Raw genomic sequence first — 6000 nt, forward strand, 5'->3', positions numbered from 1 at the left:
CAATCTTGAATCTATAATATTGTTTAATATTATGGATGTAGAAAAATCTGCAACTTAAATTATAAATTCTATTAGTTAGTTATAATTATTTAACTTCTGAAGTCTTTAAGGAGTTAATTTGACTGGACTTTTATGCGGTCTTCCTTAATTTTACACGAAACCATGTATTACTAGCCAATTAATTTGATCGCTCATTTTTTTTTGTTTAACGTTCGGATTTGTACGCCATAAGCCTTTGACTCACTATAATCACCATTACTCAAGTTTGATTTATGTGACGGATTTCAACCGTCCCATTCTTTTGAAGCTTTAGGATATCGAACTCGAGACCTCCCTAGAATATATTAGACTTAATTAGATCAAGCAACACGAACAACGCCAATATTTTTCTGGTAACTCATCACGACGCTTTCAAATTTCAATATTATTAAGTCGAAAACCATACAAAATACAATGACACTAACCAATCTATTTATACTAAAACTATCACGTACAAGACTTTTAACTAAACTCAAGCTAATTAGACAAATAAACTTTATCTCTAACTCTAATAATTATCTCATAACAATAATATATTAATTATTTAATTTATCTCTAATATTTATCTTCTTTTATCTATTCGATTCACCTCTTCTACTTATTGGTAGCTCATATTTAACCCTCATAATTATATCCTTTAGAATAAAAGTATGACTGAATCATCTGACTTTATGTTTGCTTTCTCGATGAATTTTAATTAAAAGGCATTACTCTCACATATACAACAAGCAATTTAGAGTTTTAAGTTGAATTAAATCACGCTCAAGCTAACATGAAATGAAAACACACAAAGTTTATAGACAGCAATGACGAATACAAGCATTTTGGTAGGGGTAAAAATAAATAAGGTAAAAGAACAAATGATGATAAAAGTATTTTGAAGTGTCAAATATAAATTAACTCCTAACACATGGTTTATTGAAATGAATATTTGATTGGTGATTTTGTTTATTTATTATGCAAAAACTTTAAAATTTTCCAGGTTTTTTGTTTAAACTTATTCAAAAGCTTTGACTTTCAGATAACATACACCACTTATATAATTATAAAAGGATATAACGCTACACGAATAGTTAAAATATTATAACAAAAAAGTTAACAAAATAAAACTTAATAATACAAGTAATAACATACCTTATGGCTTCATAAGATATACATATGATAAATAAAATTTTATAATTTGTAAATATTTAAAAACCTCATTTAACAAAACATTTAAAGTTACATTTGTAACTTTGTTAGTAACTAGGTTATTGACCCGTATACGACACGAGTAGTTAAAAACATACAATAAAATAATTGAATTCAGCAATATACATGATAACATACCTTATGGATTCATACGATATAAATAACTTAACGATAAATGTAATTCCTAGAGCCGACCGCTCTAGAGATAATAAAAAAAAAAGTTAATATTATAAACAACTAGTTTCAGTTATCTTCAAATAACAACCAACAGACTTCAAACTTAGGGTCAAGTTATTTTACAAAGGGGAACAAAAATGAGAAGGAAGAGAAATATTTGTAGACACACAAAAAACCTCTCAAAAAAATTAAAAATAAATAAATCATAACTCAAAATTTAATAAAAAACGAAAAAAAGTAAAAACACAAAAATTTTTCCACCGTCTTTCTCGTTCTCATAAATAAATAAAAAAACACAATGATAAGTGAAAAAAGTCGTGTCTTTTTATTTATCATTGTGTTTTGTGTTTATTTTCGTCATTGATTGTGTCTTTTTCCTGTGTCTTTTTTTTCTTTATATTGTGTTATATTACTTAACATTGTGCTATATTTTGTTCGACATTGTGTTATATTTTGCGATCTATTGTGTCTTATATTAGTTATAATTGTGTCTTTTGTTCATTTTTGTCATTGTGTCTTTTCGTTATTTTTAGTTATTTATTTCTTTGACCGGGAATGATGACGGAAACATTTTAGTTTTTTATGTTTTTTAATTTTTTATTTATATTTTGAGTTATGATTTTTTTAATGATTTTTTTGAATTTATTTTTAAGGGGTTTTTTGTGTGGTAACAAATCCTTCTCACATTTCTCATTTTTATCTCCCTTTGTATTTTAACTTTACCCTCAAACTTATATCCGCATACATTGACAACAATAATAAGATAATTCTAAACCTCAAAAATCAAATGCAATATAATTAATCAGACACCTGAAGAGGCAAATATATTATAAAAATATAAGTTGATACTTACAACACTATGCCAACCATGTCATCATCGCCTTCTGATGGTAAACAACCACAACTTCGATCTGCCCCATTGCCTCCTGCCACATGTATTCCGCTAATGGATCTAGGCACCTCTCAACTAAGGATTCGAATGCAAATTTTGGTGGATCTTTTGCAACTAGATGAATGAGGAAATAATTCAATGATCTTTCTTATTTATAATATTGGGTACATATACATAAAGTCATAACCAACACTTCCTATAACTATGGCAACAATCTATCACAATAATTACAATAATATTTTACATGTATTTATGTTGACTAAGACACCCCCCTCAATCTTCGCGATAGGAGCACGTACGCAAAGACTGAACTTGAACCTCGAGAAAAGTGGGTGCGGGAATATATGTCGGCATATATCACCAACTCGAACCTTATCTCTAACAAAATAAATATCAATTTAAACGTGTTTGGTTCGTTGATGTCGGACGGGATTCTCCTAGAGGTATACGGCCAAGAGGTTGTCACAATAATCGATCGTAAACCAATGAGTGGGAACGGATAACTCGAGAAGAAGGTTGCGTAACCAGCTCCTTTTGGCAACCATGTTAGCAACGCCACGGTATTCAGCCTCAGCATTGGATCTCGAAATGGTGGTTTGGCGTTTTGACGACCAGGAAACCAAATTAGTACCCAAAAAATTGCAATATCCGGATGCATTTCTTCTCGTGTTCGAACAACCCCCCCAAGTTCGCATCAGAGTAGGTGGTGAGAGATGTGATACCAGAGGCAGTAATGTGTAACCCGTGTGATATGGTACCACGAAGGTACCGTAAAACCCGTTTAAGAAAATGAAAGTGGGGTTCGTGAGGCTTATGCATGAATAAGCATATTTGTTGTACCGCATACGTTCCGGTCGGGTAAAAGTAAGATATTGTAGTGCGCCCGCAAGGCTTCGATAGAGTGTTGGGTCGGAAACAAGGGGTCCCGCGTTGGCACTCAATTTGGAAGACGTGTCAACCAGGGTAGCAGCCGGTTTACATGTGTTCATATTGGCTCGTGCCATAATATCTTTCGCGTACATCTCTTGAGAGAGAAATAAACCAACTTTCTCATGCTTAGCAGAGATACCCAAAAAATGATGAATTTTACCGAGACCTAACATGGCAAACTCCTTGGAGAGGGAGTTAATAATAATTTGTAGCAAAGTAGGGTGGGACGCCAGTAATATTATGTCATCAACGTAAAGAAGAAAATATGCCATTTAATCACCCTTTTTATAGATAAATAATTAAGAATCAGACGTGACACTCTTGAACCCGCAAGTAGAGGTGTTCAAAAAAACCGGTTACGGAACCGGTTTGGCCGGTTCAACCGGAAACCGGTTTTTTAAAAACCGGTTTTTTTAAAAACCGGTTTGACCGGTTTACGTAACCGGTTTACGTATCGGTTATACGTTTTGGAGCCAAAACCGGTTTTATAACCGGTTTTTTTTATAACCGGTTTTTTTTAATAACCGGTTATTAAAAAACCGGTTAACCGGTTTTTAAAATAACCGGTTTATTACCGTTATAAAAAAAACCGGTTAACCGGTTTTTTAATAACCGGTTAACCGGTTAAACCGGTTTTCGAACGTTACCAAACGGCTTTATAGCCGTTTTTTTTTTTTTTTTGACCGTTTTTTAGCCGTTTTTTTTTTGTTTTTTTACCATTTTACCCCCACAAACATCTATATATAGTTTAGGTTGGGTATTGGTTAGATCACACTTGATTATACAACTCCAAACGCTCTAAACGTTTATTTCATACGCGATTATACAACTCCAAACGCTCTTCTTTCGTAGTCGTTTATTTCATACTCGAGTATACCACTCTTAATTCGTAGTCGATTATCATGGCCTCCCAAAGTGCTGCTTCATCGGTCAACATGGGTGCCTCGAACACGGGAGAAACCGTCGTTCGGGTCATCCCCACGAAACGAAACCAAGATATTTGGCAACATTTCGACCTATGCGAAATGTCTAACGGAACCCAAAAAGCTAGATGCAAACATTGTTTGAAGTTTTATAACAAAGAAGCAAACTCCAGTTTAAGAGCTCATGTAGAAAAGCCCTCTTGCAAGGTCTTGAAGGACGAATCCGGAAGTAGTTCGCAGCCGGAGATGACGAATCAAGGAACGGTGTTTACGTACGACCTTGAAGCGGTACGTCAACAGTTTGGCAACTTTGTGATTCAACAATCACTTCCTTTCAACCACTTCGACAACCCTCAATTCACGGAGATGATGCAAAAGTATGTTCAACCACGCTACCAACACGTAAGTCGTTCGACCCTTAGAAGAGATTGTCTTAAAGCATGGAAAAACGCTAAATCCGAACTAATTTCATACTTTTCAAACTTACAAACTGGTGTGAACTTAACAACGGATGTGTGGTCGGTACCTAATGGTTCGCCCGACTCATACATTTGTGTGACGGCTCATTGGGTTGACCCCCGGTCGTGGCAAATGATGAAACGAACCGTTGCGTTTCAATTGTTTGATTACCCGCACACGGGTAGAAATATTTTTAAACTCTTGGATAAAGTCATTCGACAATACAAGATTGAAGATAAAATCTTTTCAATATCGTTTGATAACGCGTCCAACAATACGGCCGCGGTTGGCCATTTAAAATTAAAGTATAAACCTATCTGTGATGGAGCGTTTTTTCATAGCCGATGCATTGCACATATTATCAACTTGGCCGTGCAAGATGGGTTAAACGTGATCGAAACGCAAAGAAACAATTTTAAAAGAATGTTACGAGATGTTTTTAGCAACAATTCAACATTTTCAAGATACAAAAAATTTTGTGAAGAAGCTAACTGTCAATGGTTGGGGCCTAATTGGGATTGTCCAACAAGATGGAACTCGACTTGTGAAATGTTTGAGAAAGCCATCCAACAAAAACAATCGTTAATTGCGTTTCATCAAATTTTGTCAAATAGGGGTAAATGTGCACCGTACGATCCTAGAAACTGGTTATTGATTGAGATCGTTACGGAGGTTCTTCAAATTTTTAAATCTTGCACAACTAGTTTATCCGGGGTTTACTATCCAACAAGCCCCATTGCTTTACCAAAAATTGCTGTCATGTGCACAAAGTTGACTGAAATTCATTGTAGGGGTGCACCTTATTTTGATATGGGTGCAAAAATGAAAGAAAAATTTAGAAAATATTTTCAACAACTACCCGCTGTTTTGACCTGTGCGGCTGCGTTAAACCCTTGCATCAATGTTGGTGGTGTTGAAGCTTTAATAGAAAAAATTTGTGATGAGCTAGAGTTAAACGACGATCAAAACCCCCATTATAACCAAACTTTAAAGAATGCTTTCAACACCACCTTGGCAAACATGTATGATGTTTACCTTACAAAACACGGGTCGTCTTCCCAAATTCATGACTCGTTAAGAGCTGTTGCCCAATCCCAATCCCAAACCGACCTTGAAATGGGGATGTACTACATGATTTGGGAAGACGCCGGTAAACGTCAAAGGGTAAACACCCCAAGCAGTGAACTTGGAAGGTATGGTGGTACCAACTTTGTGAAACACATGACTCCGGATGAATTTAGAAGTCTTGATATGCTGGCTTGGTGGAGAGGTAAGGAGGATGAGTTTCCGATCCTCGCCGCCATGGCCAAAGATTTACTAACGGTCCAAGCTTCCACGGTAGCTTCGGAGTCTGCTTTTTCTGTTTCTGGCAGGGTTATATCGATTAGG

This window comes from Bidens hawaiensis, unplaced genomic scaffold (assembly GCF_021521415.1).
Source record: "Bidens hawaiensis isolate Kalapana, Puna unplaced genomic scaffold, B.hawaiensis_p1.1 tig00020897_1, whole genome shotgun sequence".
NCBI lineage: Eukaryota > Viridiplantae > Streptophyta > Magnoliopsida > Asterales > Asteraceae > Bidens > Bidens hawaiensis.